This window comes from Equus asinus, chromosome 26 (assembly GCF_041296235.1).
Source record: "Equus asinus isolate D_3611 breed Donkey chromosome 26, EquAss-T2T_v2, whole genome shotgun sequence".
NCBI lineage: Eukaryota > Metazoa > Chordata > Mammalia > Perissodactyla > Equidae > Equus > Equus asinus.
The window spans coordinates 19,795,678-19,817,466 of NC_091815.1; the positions used below are offsets into that span (position 1 = coordinate 19,795,678).

The 21,789-nt window shown below is 38.5% G+C and overlaps 1 protein-coding gene and 1 pseudogene across 3 annotated transcripts in view; both read left to right on the forward strand.

Moving 5' to 3' along the window:
- Positions 1-21,789, forward strand: part of WTIP (WT1 interacting protein) — a 90,564-nt gene that overhangs the window by 29,531 nt on the left and 39,244 nt on the right. The gene's annotated exons all lie outside the window — the stretch shown is intronic.
- LOC139042210 (beclin-1 pseudogene) overlaps positions 1-21,789 on the forward strand; it is a 28,772-nt pseudogene continuing 6,983 nt past the window's right edge.

Below are 21,789 nucleotides of genomic sequence, written 5' to 3' on the forward strand. Positions count from 1 at the left end.
CCTTGCCCAGCATGTGGTTCCTGAGGTGCTGCTGAATATTGGTTAAATGAGTGGATCGGTCCATGCAAGGCACTTAGTACACTGATAGGTGCATAGCAGATGCTCAGTAAAATGACTTACTCTTGTCGGGTGGGCTGTGAAGTAGCTGAAGACCTGGTGACAGCAGTTCTGGAGGCCTTGCTCTGGGCCGACCTGAGGCCATGGTACCGCCACAGTAGACTGGACCAGGATGGTGGCTCCAGGTCCCGAGGGATGCAGCAGTCACAGATTCCCACAAGCACCGTGCAGGCCAGCTTCGTGTGCCAGTGCTGCAGCCAGCCCCCGAAACTGGACCACGTCACCATCCAGGAACTCACAGCTCCATCACTCGCCCCAGCCCAAGAGAAACCAGGAGAGACCCAGGGGGAAGAAGCTAACTCAGGGGAGGAGCTGTTTATCGAAACCTGCTGGGATGGTCTGTCTGGCAGATTCATCCCCCAGCCGGGATGATGTCTGCGGAAAGTACCAGCAGCTTCACTCTGACCGGGGAGGCATCCGACGGTGGCACCATGGAGAACAGAGCTGAAGACTGAAGGTCACTGGGTACCTTTTTGACATCCTGTGGGGCCAGACAGATGTGGGATCACTACTGTGTGAAGAACGCACAGATTTCTCTTTTAGACCATGTCAGTGGAAATGAGTGTCAGAACTGCCAACGCTGTTTGGAGGACTTGAGCAAATGAGTGAGGATGACACTGAACAGCTGCTGGTGGAGCTAAGGGAGTTGGCACTTGAGGAGGAGAGGCTGGTCCGGGAGCTGGAAGATGTGGAAAAGCACCCTGACACTGTGGCAGAAAATCTTGAGAGGGTCTTTTCTGAGGCTGAGAGACTGGATCTGGAGGAAGCTCAGTACCAGAAGGAACACAGTGAATTTAAATGACAACAGCTGGAACTGGAGGATGGGCTCAAGAGCATAGAAAACCAGATGTGTTATGCCCAGATGCAGCTGAAGAAAATCAATGTCTTTAATGCGACCTCTCACATCTGTCACCGTGGACGGTTTGGCACAATCAGTAACTGCAGACCTGGTCGCCTGCCCGGTGTTCCTGTGGAATGGAATGAGGTGAATGCTGCTTGAGAGGGGGCGGGGTTGCTGCTCCATGCCCCAGCCAATCAGATGGGTCTGACGGTCCAGAGGTATTGACTTGTTCCCTGTGGTAGCTATTCATATCTGGCCTCTGACTGCCAGATCTAAGGAGCCGCCATTGTGCCGTTCTGCAGAGTTGTGGTTTTTCTGGGACAACAGGTTTGCCCATGCGGTGGTGGCTTTCCTGGGCTGTGCCCAGCAGTTCAAAGAAGAAGCTGAGAAAGATGAAACACGTTTTTGTCTTCCTTACAGGATGGATGTGGAGAAAGACAAGCTTGAAGACATAGGAGGCAGCGGTGGCTTCTGTTCCATCAAAACCCAGTTTAATTCTGAGGAACAGAGGAGAAGAGCTCTCAGGGTCATGCTGAGGAGTCTTGAGGGCGGTCTTGCTGGACCTCCTAACAGTTTCTTAGCAAATGCCTTCTTTTTTTCTTCTTCTTCTCCCCAAAGCCCCCCAGTACATAGTTGTATATTCTAGTTGTGAGTGCCTCTGGTTGAGCTATGTGGGATGCCGCCTCAGCGTGGCCTGATGAACAGTGCCGTGTCCGTGCCCAGGATCCAAACCGGTGAAACCCTGGGCCACCGAAGCCCAGTAGGTGAACTCAACCGCTTGGCCACGGGCTGGCACAAATGCCTTCCTTTTTTCCTTAGAGAGATGCTCGCCTTAAAGGCTTTAAATTTTGTTTTGTTTGCAAAACAAGATGTTTTAAATTAAATTCGGGTAATATCACACAGCACACGTTTACAATACCAAAAAAGAAAAAAAGCCACGAAAGCCACTTCATTTTAAAATATCGGACGATAGTTTGCATATGATAGTTTGCAATGTGCCCTGTATAGCTACCAGCCTTTGTCACAGATCTGACTCATAATCCCATGCCTGCTCTTCTCTCTCCGTTCAAAACAACTAATTAGTTTGCTTTTTTAAAAAACTCAGTTGAGTTGAGATCAATGTGTTTTCACTGGATTTTCTGTCTCTCAACTTCCTGTTCTTCCAATATGAGATAGAAACTTCTGTCTCTACTGGGGCGACCAGCTGTGTGGGACACCCAGTGGGGTAAGGTGAGAAGATGACATGGAAACTGTGCCTGGTCACCGTGGGGTGTGGTCAGAAGCTTGGAATTGAACCCTTCTTGCCTGGTTACTGATGCCCGCTCTGCTCTGTGTTAGAGAGACGAAATGGTGTTTGATACCATTTGAGACATTATGGAGAGATCTAATTAAATGTAATAAAAGATTTGCTGCAGTCTGAAAAAAAAGTGAATTAACTGTTACCACTTAGGTGAGTGGATGTAGGATAAGGCATTTTTGCAGTTTGACTGTATGTGGGTCCCTGCGTGGGGCAGTATCTGTGTCACTCAGCAATGGTGTGTGTGACTCTGCATGCATGGGCACACCCTGTGTCCGTGAGACCTGCTGATGTTTGGCTGGGCTGTACCTGCTCGGGGCACACAGGACTCAGAGACGGCACAATGTGAAGACTGTCAGGCTCCTGCTTTCGTGGTCCAAGCCAGACATTAGTCTGGCCTTGAGGTCACAGTGGTGTCCCTGACTCAGGTCAGCCCTCTCCTGAGAAGGGGCCAGTGAGCCAACTGCAGACCTTCTGTGTGTTACCCCTGGGGCCACGTCTACGCTGGTGGACGTTCAGGGCCAGGGCCATCTGAGCAGCCCTCTCTGCAAGTCCCACCCTGGGTCACACACCGTTCTGCATCTCTTCCCCTCCTCTGTGTGCTGCAGGGGCTCGTCCCACCCCTCAGTCCTGCTCTGAACCTCCTTTGCCTCATCCTGGTTGTCTGCCTTCCCCACCCAGCCCAGGGCTGGGGCAAGACCCTTTCCCACGTCTTCATCAAGAGGAAATGTGGGCCCCCTTCCTCCCTTTCCTTCTCAAACATAAGCTCATTGGCCTGCAGCAGCCCTGGCCTCCCCCTGGCCACCATCATAGGGAGAGTGGCTTGTAAGGATGTTCAAGCTTTGCCCACCCTGAAAATGCTCCCTAGACCCAGAACCCTGTCGCATTGTCCTGACCTTGGGGTTCAACTTGAAGTCATGATTTTTCTTTTTCAATTTTGTATCGAGAGGTATTTCGTGTATAGTGAGGATCAAAACATATATATACAGTTTAAAGAAAAGGAGAGCACGTACCGGTGGATCTTCCTAGCCTGAGAAATGGAACATAACCAGCATCCCACAGGTGCCCTGCTCCGGGCACATCCTCCTATGGTTACCCTCTCCGGGGTGACTATTGTGCTGAATCACGTTGATCTCTCCTTCACTTCTCTCCATATAGTTTTACCACCTATGTGCGTGTTCTTAAATTATTGCTTGGGATTGAATGCTTTGGGATTTTATATTAGTCAAATCACCCTACATGTTTTCTTCTGCGTTTACTTCTGCTCAGCCTTACATTTTAGAGACTTATCCATGTGTGTGTGTTGGTGTAGTCATTCATTTTGATTGCTAGGTAATATTCCATTGATGAAGACAGCACAAGCAGTTTAAGCATCATACTGTTGATGGCTATTTGGGTTGTTTGTAGTTCACAGCTTGTATAGAGATCACATCTGTGCACATCCTTAGACATTCTTATCTTGCTTCACATATTTAACAATTTCTCTAGGATATATACCAATGAGTCATAGGGTATGTATAATATTTAACTTTTCTAGATATCGTGAAATTGTTTTCCACAGAGATTGTAACAATTTATGTCCAATTCAAATTCAAGATTACAGCATTTTTACTTACCTTCGTCTATTTTACCTCTATTATATTACATCTAATCTATATTGTATATGCATTCATTTATATCACATTTTTAAAGGTAAAATGCATCATGAGTTTATACTGATACTTCCAATTCAATTCAAGACTATAGCATTTTTGCTTAACCTCTCTTTTCTCTTCTATGTTGTGTAACATCTGTATTTATAACATCTGTGTTTCCTTCTAGGCGTTTTACGGGTTCAGGTCTTACATTTAAGTCTTTAAGTTATGTGTGTCAATATTTTATGCCTTGTTCGAGCCTTAAATTTAAAACATTTATATACAGTAAAACTTAGTCTTTTTGATATAACTTTCTATAATTCAAAAAATACATTTTCCCCAGCTTTATTGAGATATAATTGACATATAACATGTGTAAATCTAAGTTATACAATGCATTGATTTGATAGTTATATATTTCAAAGTGATTACTGTCATAGCATTAGCTAACACCTCTGTCACATCACGTAATTACCATTTCATTTTTGTGGTGAGAATATTTAAGATTTACTCTTTTAACAGCTATCAAGTACTGTAGATAATACGGTATTGTTAACTATAATCACCATGCTATAACTTAGATCCCCAGAACTTATTCATCTTGTTACTGGAAGTTTGTACCCTTTGACCAACATCTCCCCATTTCCCCCACTCCCAGCCTCTGGTTACCACCGTTCTACTCTCTGTTTGTATGAACTCGGCTCTTTTAGATTCTGTGTATAAGTGAGATCATACAGTATTTGTCTTTCTCTGTCTGACTTATTTCAAGTAGCATAATGCCCTCAAGGTCCATCCATGTTGTCACAAATGGCAGGATTTCCTTCTTTCTCATGGCTGAATAATATTCTATTGTATAGATGTACCACATTTTCTTTATCCATTCATCCATTGATGGACAGTTAGGTTATTTCTTTGTCTTGGCTATTGTGAATAATGCTGCAATGAACGCAGGGGTGCAGATATGTCTTTGAGATAGTGATTTCATTTCCTTTGGATATTTACCCATAGGTGGAATTGCTGGATCGTATGGTGGTTCTATTTTTAATTCTTTGAGGAACGTCCATACTATTTCCCATAGTGGCTGTGTCAGTTTCCCACCAATAGTGCACAAGGGGTCACGCTTCTCCACACCCTCCCCAACATTTGTTTTCTTTTCTCTTTTTTTAAATTAAGATATAATTGACATATAACATTATATTAGTTTCAGATGTACAGTATAATGATTCAACCTTTGTATATATTGTGAAATGGTCAGATGTACAGTATAATGATTCAACCTTTGTATATATTGTGAAATGGTCACCACAATAAATCTAGTTAACGTCCATCATCATACATAGTTACAAATGTTTTGGGGTGTGATGAGAACTTTTAAGATCTACTCTCTTAGCAACTTTGAAATATGCAGCACCATGTTGTTAACTATAATCCTTATGCAGTACATTGCGTCCCCAGAACTCATTTATTTAACTGAAAATTTGTACCTTTTAACCCCATTCACCCATTTTGCCCACCTCAACCCCTCACCTAAGGCAACCACTAATCTTTTCTCTTTATGAGCTCAGTTTTTTTTCTTTTAGATTCCATATATAAGTGAGATCATACAATATTTGTCTCTGTCTGATTTATTTCATTAGCAAAATGCTCTCAAGGTCTATCCATGTTGTTGCAAGTGGCAAGGTTTTCTTCTTTTAATGGCCAAATAATATTCCATTGTATTATCTATACACAACATTTTCTTTCTTTTTTTTTAAGGTATATGTAGTGCCTTTATTTTATTATTATTATTTTATAATTTTTATTATTTTTGTAATTCAGATTCATAACAGTTTACATCATTGTGAAATTTCAGTTGTACATTATTTCTTGTCTGTCACCACATAGGTGCTCCCCTTCATCCCCTGAGCCCATCCTCCACCCCCCTTCCCCGGTACCACTGAACTGTTTTCTTTGTCCATGTGTTTGTTTATATTCTGCATATAAGTGAAATCATATGATGTTTGTCTTTCTCATTCTGGCTTATTTCACTTAGCATAATACCCTCCAGGTCCATCTGTGTTGTTGCAAATGGGATGGTTTTGTCTTTTTTATGGCTGAGTAGTATTCCGTTGTGTATATATACCACATCTTCTTTATCCAATCATCGGTCGATAGGCACTTGGATTGTTTCCATGTCTTGGCTATTGTGAATAGTGCTGCAATGAACAAACGGAACATGTTACTTTGGATTGTTGATATCAAGTTGTTTAGGTAGATACCCTAGTAGTGGGATAGCTGGGTCATATGGTATTTCTATTTTTAGTTTTTTGAGGAATCTCCATACTGTTTTTCATAGTGGCTGCACGAGTTTGCATTCCCACCAGCAGTATGTGAGCATTCCCTTTTCTCTATCCTCTCCAACATTTGTTGTCTTTGGTCTTCGTAATTACAGCCATTCCGACTGGTGTAAGGTGCTATCTCATTGTAGTTTTGATTTGCGTTTCCCTAATGATTAGCGATGTTGAGCATCTTTTCATGTGCCTGTTGGCCATCTGTATATCTTCTGTTGAAAAAGGTCTGTTCGTGTCCTCTGCCCATTTCTTGATCGAGTTGTTTGGGGTTTTTTGGTGAGTTGTGTGAGTCCTTTATATACTTTGGATATCAACCCCTTGTCTGATAAATGATTTGAAAATATTTTCTCCCAGTTGGTGGGTTGTCTTTCCATTTTGTTGATGGTTTCCTTTGCTTTGTAGAAGCTTTTTAGTCTGATGTCGTCCCATTTGTTAACTTTTTCTTTTGTTTCCCTTACCCGAGTAGACGTGGTATTTGAAAGGATGTGGCTAAGACCGATGTCAAAAAGAGTACTGCCTATATTTCCTTCTAGGATTTTTATGGTTTAAGTTTTTACATGCAAATCATTAATCCATTTGGAGTTAATTTTTGTATATGGTGTGAGACAATAGTCTCCTTTCATTCTTCTGCATGTGGCTGTCCAGTTTTCCCAGCACCATTTATTGAAGAGACTTTCCTTTCTCTATTGTATGTTTTTGGCTCATTTGTCAAAGATTAACTGTCCATAGATGTGTGGTTTTATTTCTGGGCTTTTAGTTCTGATCCATTAATCTGTTTGTCTGTTTTTGTGCCAGTACCATGCTGTTTTGATTACTATAGTTTTGTAGTATGTTTTGAAGTCGGGGAGTGTGATGCCTCCAGCTTTGTTCTTTGTTCTCAGGATTGCTTTGGCTATTCAGGGTCTTTTGTTGTTCCTTATAAATTTTTTGATTCTTTGTTCTATTTCTGTGAAGAATACACCATATTTTCTTAATCCATTCATCCCTCAGTGGGCACTTAGATTGTTTCCATATCTTGGTTACTGTAAATAATGCTGCAGTGAACATGGGGCTGCATGTGTCTTTTCCAGTTAGTGTTTTCATTTTCTTCAGGTAACTATCCAGAAGTTCTCTTTTCTTTTTGATGATAGCCATTCTAACAGGTGTGAGGTGATATTTCATTGTGCTTTTTGATTTGCATTTCCCTGATGATTAGTGATGTTGAGCATCTTTTCAGGTATATTGGCCATTTGTATGTCTACTTTGGGAAAATGTCTATTCAGTTCCTCTGCCTATTTTTTGACCAGATTGTTTGATTATTATTGAATTCTGTGAGTTCTCTATATATTTTGGGTATTAATCCCTTATCAGATATATGGTTTACAAATATTTTCTCCCATTCTGTAGGTTGCCTTTTCATTTTGCTGATTGTTTCCTTTGCTGTGCAGAAGCCTTTTAGTTTGATGTAGTCCCACTTGTTTGTTTTTGTTGCTTGTGCTTTTGGTGTTGTAGCAAAAAAATAGTTACTGAGAACAATGTCAAGGAGCTTCTTCCCTATGTTTTCTTCTAGAAGTTTTATGGTATCAGGTCTCATGTTTCAGTCTTTAATCCATTTCGAGTTAATTTTTTGTGAGTAGTGTAAGATAGGGATCCCATTTCATTTTTCTGCGTATGGTTATGTTGCTTCTCAGCACCATTTATTGAAGAGACTATCCTTTACCCATTGAGTATTCTTGGCTCCCTTGTCAAATATTAGTTGACTGTGTATGCAAGAGTTTATTTCTGGGCTCTGGATTCTATTCCATTGGTCTGTGTGTCTATTTTTATGCTAGTACCATACTCTTTTAATTACTATAGCGTTGTAATGTAGTTTGAAATCAGGAAGTGTGATGCCCCCACTTTGTTATTTTTTCTCATAAATGATTTGGCTCTTCAGGACCTTTTGTGGTTCCATACAAATTTTAGGATTGTTTTTTTCTATTTCTGTGGAAAATGCTATTGGAATTTTGATAGGAATTAACATTGAATCTATAGATGGCTTTAAATAGTATGGACATTTTAACAATACTAATTCTGATCTGCAAACACAAGATATCTTTCCATTTATTTGTGTCTTCCTCAATTTCTTTCATCAATATCTTGTAGTTTTCATTGTACGGATCTTTTACTTTCTTGGTTAAATTTATTTCTAAGTATTTTATTGTTTTGATGCTATTGTGAATGGGATTATTTTCTTTACTTCTTTTAGAGATCTTTCATTGCTTGTGTATAGAAATGCAACTTCTTTCTTTTTTTTTTTTTTAAAGACGTTATTTTTCTTTTTTCTCCCCAAGGCCCCCTGGTACATAGTTGTATATACTTTTTTAGTTGTGGGTCCTCCTAGTTGTGGTATGTGGGATGCCACCTCAGCATGGCTTGATGAGTGGTACCATGTCCGCGCCCAGGATCTGAACCCGCAAAACCCTGGGCCGCCAAAGCAGAGCCTGAACTTAACCACTCGGCCACGGGGCGGCCCCTAAATGCAACTTATATCTGTATGTTGATCTTGTATCCTGCAGCTTTACTGAATTCAAAATTAGTTCTAACAGTTTTTTGGTGGATTCTTTAGGATTTTTCTATATATGGGATTATGTCATCTGCAAAGAAAGACAATTTTACTTCCTCCTTTCCTATTTGGCTTCCTTTTATTTTACTTTCTTGCCTGATTTCTCTGGCTAGGACTTCCATCATTTTGTTGAATAAAAGTGAAGAGAATGGCCACTCTTGTCTTGTTCCTGATCTGTGTCAAAGCTTTCAGCCTTTCACTGCTGAGTAGATGTTAGCTGTGGGCTTGTCATTTATGGCCATTACTCTGTAGTAGTATGTTCCTCTTATACCCAATTTGTTGAGAATTTTTATCATGAAAGGATGTTGTATTTTGTCAAATGCTTTTTCTGCATCTGTTGAGATGATTTCTATTCATATAATTTTTATGTTTCATTGTTAATGTGGTGTACCACGTTTATTGATTTGCTTATGTTGAACCATCCTTGCATCTCAGTGATTAATTTTTCTTGATCATGGCGTGTGATCCTTTTAATGTGCTATTGAATTCAGTTTGCTAATATTTTATTGTGAATTTTTGCATCTATATTCATCAGTTATTATTGGCCTGTAGCTGTCTTTTCTTGTAGCATCCTTATCTGGCTTTGGTGTCAGAATAGTGCTGGCCTCATAAAATGAGTTTGGGAGCATTCCCTCCTCTTCAGTTTTTTCGAAGAGTTTGAGAAAGTTTGGCATTAATTCTTCTTTAAATATTGGTAGAAGTCACCAGTGAAACCATCCGATCCTGGGCTTTTCTTTGTTGGGAGGTTTTTGATTACGGATTCAATTTCCTTGTTATTTGTCTGTTTATATTTGCCATTTCTTCATGAGTCAGTCTGGATTAGTTGTATGTTTCTGGGAATTTATCCACTCCTTCTAAGTTATCCAGTTTGTTGGATTATGTTGTTGCTTATAGTGGTCTCTTATGATCTTTTGTATTATGCGCTATCAGATGTAATGTCTCCTCTTTCATTTCTGATTTTATTTATTTGTGTCCTTTTTTCTAAGTTAGTCTAGCTAAAGGTTTGCAATTTTGTTTATCTTTTCAAAAAACTAGCTCTTAGTTTTCTTGTTCTCTTGTATTGTTTTACTAGTCTCTATTTCATTTATTTATGCTCTGATATTTGTTATTTCCTTCCTTCTGCTAACTTTGGCCTTTGTTCTGCTTTTCTAATACCTTGAGGTGTAAAGTTAGCTTGTTTATTTCAGATCTTCATTTTTTCTTAATGTAGGTGTTTGTTGCAATAAACTTCCCTCTTAGAACTGCTTTTGCAGCATCGCATAGTTTTTGGTATGTTGTGTGATTTTTAAAAATTTCCCTTTTGATTTCTTCTTTGACCCTTTGATTGTTCAGGAGTGTGTTGTTTACTTTCCACATATTTGTAAATTTTCCAGCATTCCTCCTGTCATCGATCTAGTTTCATATCATCATGTTTTGAAAAAATACTTGGTATTAATTCAATTTTCCTAAATTACTAAGACTTATCTTATGATCCATCCTGGAGAATGTTCTGTGTCTGCTTGAGAACAATGTGCATTCTGCTGCTGTTGGAGAGAATGTTCTGTATATGGCTGTTAGGTCCATTTGGTCTAAAGTATTGTTCAAGTCCAACATTTCCGTGTTAATTTTCTGTCTGGATGACCTGTTATTGTTGGGGTATTAAAGTCCCCTACTATTACTGTTTGGTTGTCTGTGTCTCTCTCCAGATCTGTTAGTATTTGCTTAATATGTCTGAGTGCTCCAAGATTAGGTGCATATATATTTATGATTGTTATATTTTCTTGTCAAATTGACCCCTTTATCATTATATAATGATCTTCATTGTCTCTTGTTATCATTTTAGACTTAAAGTCTTCATTGTCTGATATAAGTGTAATTACCCATGCTCTCCTTTGGTTTCTACTTGCATGGACTATCTTTTTCTATCCTTTCACTTTGAGCCTATGTGTGTCCTTATAATTTTTATTTATTTTATTTTTTTTGAAGATTTTATTTTTTTCCTTTTTCTCCCCAAAGTCCCCCAGTACATAGTTGTATATTCTTCATTGTGGGTCCTTCTAGTTGTGGCATGTGGGACGCTGCCTCAGCGTGGTTTGATGAGCAGTGCCATGTCTGTGCCCAGGATTCGAACCAACGAAACACTGGGCCGCCTGCAGCGGAGCGCGCGAACTTAACCACTCGGCCACGGGGCCAACCCCCTATGTGTGTCCTTAAAGGTGAAATGAGTCCCTTGTAGGCAGCATCTAGGTAGGCCTTTTTTTTTTTAATCCATCAGTCGTTCTATGTCTTATGAGTGGAGAATTCAATCCACTCATTTGGAGTGGTTATTGTTGGATAATGACTTGCTAATGCCATCTTATTGTTTTCTGGGTGTTTTGTAGTTCCCTGTTCCTTTCTTTTTCTCTTGCTGCCTTCCTCTGCGAGTTGATGATTTTCTATAGTGGTATGCATGATTCCCTTATCCTTATGTCTTGTGAATCTATTATAGATTTTTGCTTTGTGTTTACCACAAGGCTTATATAAAACATCTTATAGACATAACAGTATGTTTTATACTGATAGCAACTTTGATCACATACAAAAACTGTACCCTTATAGTCACCCCCTTTATGTTTTTAATGTTACAATTTATATCTTTGTATATTGTATATTCATTAACAAGTAGCTATAGTTATTTTTAATACTCTTATCCTTTAATCTTTATACTATAGTCAAGTGGTTAATACACCCCCATATTATAGTATTAGAGTATTCTGAATTTGACTGTATATTTACCTTTCCCAGTGTATTGTTTATTCTTATATGTTTTCATGTTAATACTTAGTGGTCCTTTCATTTCAGCCTGAGGAACTCCTTTCAGCATTTCTTGTAAGGCAGTCTACTGTTGTTGAATTCCCTCTGCTTTTGTTTGTCTGGGATAGTCTTTATTTCTCCGTCATTTCTGAAGAATAACTTTGCCAGATAGAATGTTTTTGGTTGCCAGTTTTTTGCTTCAAAAACTTTGAATGTTTCTTCCCACTTTCTCCTGGTTTGTAAGGTTTCTTTTGAGAGGTCTACTGATAACCTAATGGGAGTTCCTTTGTAGGTTATAATCTTATTTTCTCTTGCTGCTTTTAGGATTCTCTCTTTGTCTTTGATTTTTGACAGTTTTATTGTAGTGCGTCTTGGAGAGGATTGTTTGGATTGAAATTATAGATTGACCTATTAGCTTCATGAACTTGGTTTCCAAATCTCTCCCCAGTTTTGGGAAGTTCTCAGCCGTTATTTCTTTAAATAAGCTTTCTGTCACCTTCTCCCTCTCTTCTTTTTCTGGAACTCCAATAATCGCATGTTGGTTCTTTTGATGATGTCCCACAGATCACCTAGGCTTTCTTTACTCTTTTTTATTCTTTTTTCTTTGTTCTTTTCTGACTGAGTAATTTCAAGGTTCCTATCTTCTAACTCACAGATTCCTTCTTCTGCTGGATCTGCTCTGTTGTTGATGCTTTCTCTTGCATTTTTCATTGAATTCTTCAGCTCTAGAATTTCTGTTTGGATATTTTTTATGATTTTTATCTCTGTTAGATTTCTAATTTTTTCATATATTGTTTTCGTGATTTTGTTGAATTGTCTTTCTGTGTTTTCTTGTAGATCATTGAGTTTCCTTAAAACAGCTATTCTGGATTCTTAATCAAGTAAATTGTAGATTTCCATGTCTTTGGGGTTGGTTGCTGGAAGATTGTTAATGATCTTTTGGTGGTGTCATGTTTCCTTGATTTTTCATGTTTCTTGGAGTTTTGCATTGCTGTCTTTGCATTTGAAGTAGGATCACTTCCTCTAATCTTTGCTAACTGCCTTCGGGGGAGAAATACCTTCTGTCTGTCCTGCTAGAGATTCTGAGTCTTTCTCAGATCTTGTATGGATGCAGTTGCTCCATGCTTCTTACTTTCTCTCATTGCAGAATTCTTAAGCTTGTATGCCTTTTCTTGATCCTACACTGCACCAGGCCAGCTGCTTATGGCCTCTCATTTGTTTAACTGAAAGTAGTGGTACAGCTCAAGTTTGTGGTTTTCCCCTGGCCCACAGACCTTGGCCTGTTTTCTCTGTGTGCTCCCTAGCTGTCTGCTGAAGCTCATTCTTGCTGCTGCCCTCAAGAGTACACCTAGGAATCCTTCTGAGAATCCTGTTTTCTGCCCTCCCCATTTCCTCTCTCTCGCAAGTCATGGGGCTCCCATCTTAATGCCCTGGGTGCTGCTAGAGAGAAATGAGACTCTTTGTCAGCCTCTGGTGCAGCTGGGGGAGCTGGGTGTGCACTCACTTGCTCTCCTTTTCCCCTGCAGGAGAAATCAGGGTTGGAGAAGAATTTACTTAGCCTTAAGCTGTGCTGTCTTGGAGGAGGGATGAGGCAGGCAATATCAAGCTGTTCCTCTTACTCACACCGATATGTTCAAACTCATATATTTTTGCTCCAATGGAGTACTGGAACTTCTCCTCGTGAAACCTGGAGTTCCACAAAGGCTTTCTCACCCAAGGGTGACTTCCCAAGTCAGTGTTATCCTGGTGCTCCTGGACCACAGCAGAGAGGGGCTGCAACCAGTTCACAGGCAACTGCAGGGTCCACAGCTGATACCAAGGTCTGTCTGCTTCTTACCTGATGCACAGGTGGGTGAGCCACCTCCTGGGTCTCTTGGCATATGGTGCTAGATTCTACAACTCCCACAGAGGCACTTCTATTCATGAATGAATTCTGAAGGGTGTGTGTGTGTGTGTGTGTGTGTATGGAGCAAAAACAAAGGATGACTTATGCTGCCATGATACTGACATCCTTCAAAAAATACATTTTTTGTAGCATTTGTATGGGTGTCTGTAATTGTAACCACCACTACCACAATTAAGATACCACTTCTTTACCCTAAAAGATTCCTTGTGCTGTTTTTCTGTAGTCAAATATTCTCCTCATCCTTAATCTTTAGTGACCACCGATCTATTCTCCATTGCTATAGCTTTGTCTTTTCCAGTTGCTTGTGAAGAAATTTTGGGTTTGACTTCTTTCACATAGTCTCATGCATTTGAGATTGAGTCTTGTGGTAATGTGTATCAATAGTTGCCCCTTTGTAGATTATTGAGTATTATTCCATTGTATGGAGCAACGTAGTTTGTCTATTTGCCTGTTCATGGACATTTGGGTTCTTTTCAGTGTTTGGCTATTACAAGTAAAGCTGCTGTAGACATTGGTGACAAGTCTTTGTATGGGCATACGCTTTGTTTCTTCTTGATAAATACCTCGTAGTGGAGTGGCTGGGTTGTATGGTATGTATATATTTAGTTTTTAAAGTAACTGCCAAATTATTTGGTAAAACGTTTATCGTTTTGCAGTTCTGTCAGCAGTGTGAGAGTTCCAGCTGTTCCTCATCCTCACCTACACTTGGCGTGGTCAGACATTTAACTTCTAGACTTTTTAGTGGTATTTCATTGTGTTTTGAAAAATCTCTATTGCTTTTTAATTTCTATTTTTGAAAGCATTTAAAAAGTTAATTTTACTCAATAATTTTTTATATTAAAATTCTAAATATGATCTTACATTTTTAAAGGCATTAAATATATTTGTTATTAATACTCATTTTTTCAGATATTTTACTTAGTGAAAATAAGATTACCTAATTTATGTTTTTTTCCTTGTTCTTGTGTGGCAATGTATTTAATACACTTTTTATGTAGGTACTGGATAATAAGATATCTTCCCCCACTCCAGCTTTATTGGGCTATAATTGACAAATAAGAATGGTATATATGTAAGGTGTAAAATTTTATGTTTTGATATAGGTATACATTGTGACATGATCACAACCCTCAAGCAAATTAATGTATCCATTACCTCACAGTTACCATTTTTGTGTGGGTGGCGTGAACACTTAAGATCTATCCTATTAGCAAATTTCAAGTATTCAATATAGTATTGTTAATTATAGTCACCATGCTGTACATTAGATCTCCAGAACTCATTCATCTTGCATAACTGAAAGTTTGTACCCTATGACCAACGTCTTCCCATTGCCCCCACCCCATTTCCCCTGGCAACAATCTGTTCCCTGCTTCTATGAGTTTGACTATTTTAGATTCCACATTTGAGTGAGATGATGCAGTGTTCGTCTCTTTGTGTCTGGCTTATTTCACTTAGCATAATGTCCTCTAGGTTCATCCATGTTATCCCCGAGGGCAGGTGTTACTTCTTTTTTTAAGGCTGAATAATATTCTGGTATCTCTGTCTATCTGTCCATATATATAGGTATATATTCTATTATATATATAATTCCATTATATATTTATTATATATAACACGTATGTAATGTATATTTATATCTACGTAATTTTATATAGACATAAAATTTCATTGTGAATAATGTTGCAATGAACATGGAAGTGCAGATATGTCTTAGAGATACTGATTTCATTTTCTTTGGATGTGTACCCAGAAGTGGAATTGCTAGATCCTATGGGAGTTCTATTTTTAATTCTTTTAGGAAACTCCATACTGTTTTCCATAATGACTGTACCAATTTACATTCCACCAACAGTGTACAAGGTTTACCTTTTATCTTTTCTATGAAAAAAATGCTTTTTACCTTTTATCTTTTTTGATAATAAATACCCAGAAAATCTCTTGTCTTTTTTCTGATAGCCATTCTAATAGGTGTGAGGTGATATCTCGTGGTTTTGATTTGCATTTCCCTGATTAGTGATGTTGACCACCTTTTCATGTACCTGTTGACCTTTTGTATGTGTTCTTTGGAAAAATATCTATTCAGGTTTTTTGCTGATTTTTAAATTGAGTTATTTGGGATTTTTTTTGCCGTTGAGTTATATGAATTCCTTATATATTTTAGATATTAATCCCTTGTCAGATATATGGGTTGCACATATTTTCTCCCATTCCATAGATTGCCTTTCACTCTTTTGATTGCTTCCTTTGCTGTCCAATGGCTGTTTAGTTTGATGTAATCTCACTTTTCTATTTTTGCTTTTGTTTTCTGTGCTTTTGGTGTCATGACCAAAAAACTGTTGCCAAGACAATGTCAAGAAGTGTTTTCTCTACGTTTTCTTCTAGGAGTCTTACAGTTTTAGGTTTTACGTTTAAGGCTTTAATCTATTCCGAGTTGATTTTTGTATATGGTATGAGATAAGGGTCCAATTTCCTTCTTCTGTATGTGGATAACCAGTTTCCCAGTACTACTTATCAAAGAGACTATCGTTTCGCCATTGTTTATTCCTGGCACCCTTGTCAAAGATCAACTGATTGTATATACAAGTGTTTATTTCTGAGCTCTCTGTTCTTTTTCATTGGTCTGTATGTCTGTTTTTATGCCCGTACCATACTGTTTTGATTACTATAGCTTTGTAATATATTTTGAAATCAGTAAATGTGATACCTCCAGCTTTGTTCTTTTTATTGAAGATTGTTTTGAATATTCAGTGTCTTTATTGGTTTCATGTGAATTTTAGAATTGTATTTTCTATTTCTGTAGAAAATGCCATTGGAATTTTGATAGGGATTCCATTGTAGATCCCTATCATGACACCAAAAGCACATTGTAGATAGGGATTGAATGTGTAGATCACTTTGTATTGTATTAATATTTTAACTGTATTTTTCCAATCCATGAACACAAGATGTCTTCTCATTTATTTGTCTTTTTAATTTCCTTCATCAATGTTTTCTAGTTTTCAGTATTCAGATCTTTCAACTCTTTGATTAAGTCTACTCCAAGTGTTTTATTCTTTCCATTCCTAGTGTAAATGGGATTATTTTTTAATTTCCTTTTTGGATAGTTCATCATTAGTGTATAGATATACTACTGATTTTGTATTTTGAGTTTGTATCTTGCAACTTTAATGAATTTGTAGATTAGTTCTAATAGTTTTTTTTGTTGAGTCTTTAGGGTTTTCTATGTGTATGATTATGTTAACTGCAAACAGAGATAATTTTATTTCTTTTCCAACTTGGAGACCTTTTATACCTTTTTCTTGTCTAATTGCTCTAGCTAGGACTTACAGGACTATGTTGAATAGAAATGGTAAGCATAGACATCCTTGCTTTGTACCAGATCTTAAAGGAAAAGCTTTTAGTTTTTCCCCATTGTTTATGATGTAATCTGTCGGCTTTTCATATATGGCCTTTATTGTATTGAGGTAGGTTCTTTCTGTACCTATTTTATTAAGAGTTTTTATTATGAATAGATGTTGAATTTTGTCCAGTGCTTTTTCTGCATCTATTGAGATGATCATGTGGTTTTGTCCTTCATTCTGTTAGGTAGCATAACAAATTGATTGATTTGCATATGTTGAACAATCCTTGCATCCCGGGGATCCATCCAACTTGGTCATGGTGTATAACTCTTAATACTCTGTTGGATTTTGTTGGCTAGTATTTTAAGGAAGTGTTTGTGCATATCTGTGTTTATTAGGGATATTGCCTGTAAGTTTTCTTTTCTTGTGGCACGATGGTGCTCTCATAAAATGAGTTTGGAAGTGTTCCCTCTTCTGTTTTTTGGAAAAGTTTAATAAGGATCAGCACTCATTTTTCTTTGAATGTTTGATATAATTCTGTGAGGCAATCTCATCCTGAGCTTTTCTTTGTTGAGAGGTTTTTGCTACTGCTTCAATCTCCTTGTTCATAATTGGTCTTTTCAGGCTTTCTGTTTCTTCTCTAGGAATTTATCCATTTCGTCTAGGCTATGCAGTTTGTCGGCATATAAATGTTCATAATAGTCCCTTATGATTCTTTTAATGTTGGAGGCATCTGTTGTAATGTGTCATCTTTCATTTCTGATTTTATTAATTTGTCTTCACTCCTTTTTTCTTAGTTAATCTAGCTAAAGGTTTGTTGATTTTGTTTATCTTTTTTAAAAACCAACTCAATTTTGTTGATTTTTCCTATTGTTTTTCTGTACTCTCTTTGATCTGTTTATGTCCTAATCTTTCTTATTTCCTTCCTTCTGCTTACTTTGGGCTTAGTTTGTTTTTCTTTTTCTAGTTCTTTGAGGTGTAAATTTATCTAGTTTGTTTGATAGCTTTCTCCTTTTATAACGTAGGCATATAATGTACACTTTTATCATGTATAGCATAGTCACTGTTATACGCTTCCTCTTAAAACTGCTTTTGGAAAAAGCAAAAGTTTTGGTATGTTATGTTTCCAGTTTCATTTGTCTCAAATTATTTTTGATTTCCTCTTGACTCTGTGGTTGCTGAAGAGTACATTGTTTAGTTTCCATGTTTTTGTAAATTTTCTCATTTTCTTTATTTTTTTAATTTATTTTTTTATCTTTCAGATGTACGTCATAATACATTTTCTTGCTGTTGTTGCTTTCTAGTTTCTTTCCATTGTTTTTGGAAAAGATACTTGATATGATTTTGATCTTCTTAAATTTGTTAAGACTTGTTTTGTGACATAACATGTGATCTATTCTGGAGAATGTTCTGTTTGCACTTAAGAAGAATGAATATTTTTCTGCTGTTGGTGGCAAGGTTCTCTATTTTCTGTTAGGTCCATTTGGTCCAGTCTGTTGTTTAAGTCTTTTTCTTTGTTGATTTTCTGTCTGGATGTTCCATCCATTATTGAAAGTAGGGTATTGAAGTCTCCTACTATTTTATTGTATTGCCGTCTATTTCTCCTTTCAGATCTGTCAATATTTGCTTTATATGCTTAGGTGCTCTGATGTTGGGTGCAAATATACTTACAATTATTATATCTTCTAGTTGAATTTAATTTCATCATTATATAATGACCTTATGTATACATATATATGTTTACAGAGAGAGACCTTCTTTGTCTCTAGAGACTGTTTTTGACTTAAAGTCTATTTTGTCTTAGATATGTATAGCTGCTCCTGCTTTCTTTTGGTTACCATTTGTGTGGAATATATTTTTCCATCCCTTAACTTTCAGCCTATGTGTGTCCTTGAATGTAAAGTGAGTTCTTATAGACAGCATACAGTCGTATCTTTTTCAGCTATTACTTCTTTGAATAAGCTTTCTGTTCCATTCTCCTTCTCTTTTCCCTGTAGGATACCTCTAATGCTTATGTTGCATTTCCTAATTGAGTCAGATGTTTCTCGGAGAATTTCTTCATTTCTTTTTATTCTTAGTTCTCTCTCCTCTTCTATGTGAAGCTGTTGTCCACAGCCACAAAGGGCAAGGAATGACAGGTACCGCCAAGGCTATTTGGTTGTTTAAGCAATTAGAGTTTATTGATAAAGGGGAACAGAATAAGGAGCAGGGAAGCAAACAACAAATCGGTACTCACAACATCCACTGCACAATTAGCCGGGGAAGTCCCAATAGTTTGTACGGCGGGTGGGAGTGCCGATTGTCCGGGTCTGAGGCAAAGCGTCCTCTCCTCAGTGAGACTCCCAGTTGTTCTATGCTTGCGACTCCCTTTTATCCTAAGGTTTCTCTGGTTCTGACTCAGGGTTTCAGACATTTAGACACTTTGAGTTATTTCTTCTTGTTCCCACAGGTGGGGTGCTTCTATCTTTTTTGTTTCCACGGATGGGATGTTTCTAAAGTCCAGTCAGGTGCCTATCAAGGTGGCCCAGACAAGGAACATGACGCAGGACATATTCTTTGTGACTTGTGCCTTAGAGTCAGGGGCGAAGTGGCCATCTTTGGCCCCGAGCCCAGACACATTCCTTCGTGTAGGGCCCAGGCCCAGTGTCCTTGGGTGGCAGGGAGGTCAATGAACTCTGTACATTATGGTCCCTGACATCCCCACCTATCCAGAGGACACTAGGTGAACTGAGGGTCCCTGTTTTAAACACATACACAACCAACATCTAAGGAACAGAAGACAAACTAATATAATGAGTAAAAGGGCATCCCTGAAATAACTGCCCCACCCTGTGGGGAGCCATGAGAACAGACCAGGGGAATAATTGATATTCTGTATTTGATTTTGTAAGTCCTTAATAATATCATCTAAGTGTAAAGGACGATTGGTAACATTAAAACAACACATCAGAAATTTTGGTACAAGGTAACTCACGTAACAAAAATAAGTAATCTAAAGCAGCTCGGTGAACCAAAGCGTATTTCCGTAACTCCTGTCATTTTAAAGAAATGGCTGACAGGGCATGGGTCATGTCATTGATTACTGAGGTCAGGGCACAGGCTAAATGTTCTACAGTTCTGTGTAATTTAACAACTAAACCAGGTACGGGTAATAGTAAAGCAGCTAAGGTAGCTACTCTTGTTACAGGTAATAGATTTACATTAGGCTGATAATTAGCACTTAAATTACGGGTGGTACGTAGTTTTACAGTTGGATGTTCCACAATTAGAGGTGTAACTTACCCCACACTACAAGCCTTAGGGGCCGGGAATGGAATGCAGGGACTAGCAGTAACCCCACATAACCAGTACCAGCCGAGGGGTAAGGTAAGGGGTAAGGTAAAGTTTTCTACGTCTTGTGAATAATTACAATAGGTAGGTATGTAGGAGCAATTGAAACACAGATAATCTGTAGCAAGGGTACCTGTTAATGGTACATATAAGTGTTTTAAAGCCTTTGTATCATTAATTGGTTGCCAGGTGAGGTGAGTAGTTTCAGTTATATTTTTAAAATCAGTGTAAGTTCCTCCAAAGCCGAATCAGTTTGCCTGTAGACATCTATTGGGGGTATCACTGTCTCTTAAACAAAAAGCAGTCTTATTCAATACTGTGTTAGTTAAATGTAACCATAAATTTTCAGTCCCTAAGGCACTGGGAGGATTAGGAATCACACTAACAAATACTCTGACCTTTAAGTAAACGTTATCAGGGGTACCTTTTTGATATTTTGTACAAGTATATAAGCCTCCGCTCTGGAGGGTGGCTGACAATAATTGTATACTAATATTATAGCTATTTCCTATAGTTTGATCAGTTAAATTCTTATAAGGGGTTTGTCCAATAAGTTTTTGATTGAAAATTAAATGTCCATTTAGAGTCCATGACACAGGTCCGACGGGATGCGTGCAGTTGGTCCAACAATGCAATGTCAGCTGCTGACCCACTGTTACATTTGGCGGGGCTTCTACCATCATGGAACGATCTTTAGCAGTTTTCCTAGTCCAGATTTTCTACCAAATGAACAGCCATTTCTATTCACGGAGAGAAAGAAAAGTTTGGGGGACATAATAATTGGTGGCATCATTAGGGTACGTTAGGGCCACCGTGGCGGAGGTGCCCTGTGCTGCTGCCTCCGCAGCTCGTGGCTCTGAATGGGGAGGCTTGCGAACTCATGCTTTCATTCCTGGTTGTCCTCTGGAATTTGTGGAGCCAAAACACGGAGCTCCTCTTGCAGTGACCATTGTTGGTCCTGTACTTTCAACAGCTGGGTGCTGCAGTAATGGTAAGAGCAACAACTGACCAATACGGTCACAGTTAGTCACCTTAAAAGGTCCTTTATTATGGGGTCTGTAATTCCCAGCGTTCTTTGTTGGGGAGTGGTGTTTCCTAAGGGGCGGTTATTAAGAACTTTGGTGGCCTCCTCCAAATTGTCCATCCGTTTAGTTAGGGGCCCTAGGCATTTCAGTTGGGTTTTTAACAGACCATTTATTCTTTCAATAAGACCAGCAGCTTGTGGATAATAAGGTATATGATACATCCACTCAATATGGTGTGTTTTAGCAAAACACTGAACTAACTTACCTGTGAAGTGGGTACCATTATCACTTTGGATCTGCTGAGGAGTGCCAAAATTTTAGAGTTGTATAATTCCCAAGGTTTCAATAGTTGTCTGTTGGGTAGCCCGCCTATGTGGGTGGGCGACCAAAAACCCACAAAATGTATTTACTACAGTATAAACATAAATCTTTTCATAATGTGAGGGCAAAGGTCCAATATAATCTATTTGCCATATTTGTGCAGGATAAAGCCTACGCTTGATTTTCCCCATTGTGGGATGGGGAATTGCTAGTTTATTCAAAATTTGACAAGTATGGCATTGATTTGAGGTGCTCTGGAGCTGATCCCGTGTTACAAGTAACCCACGC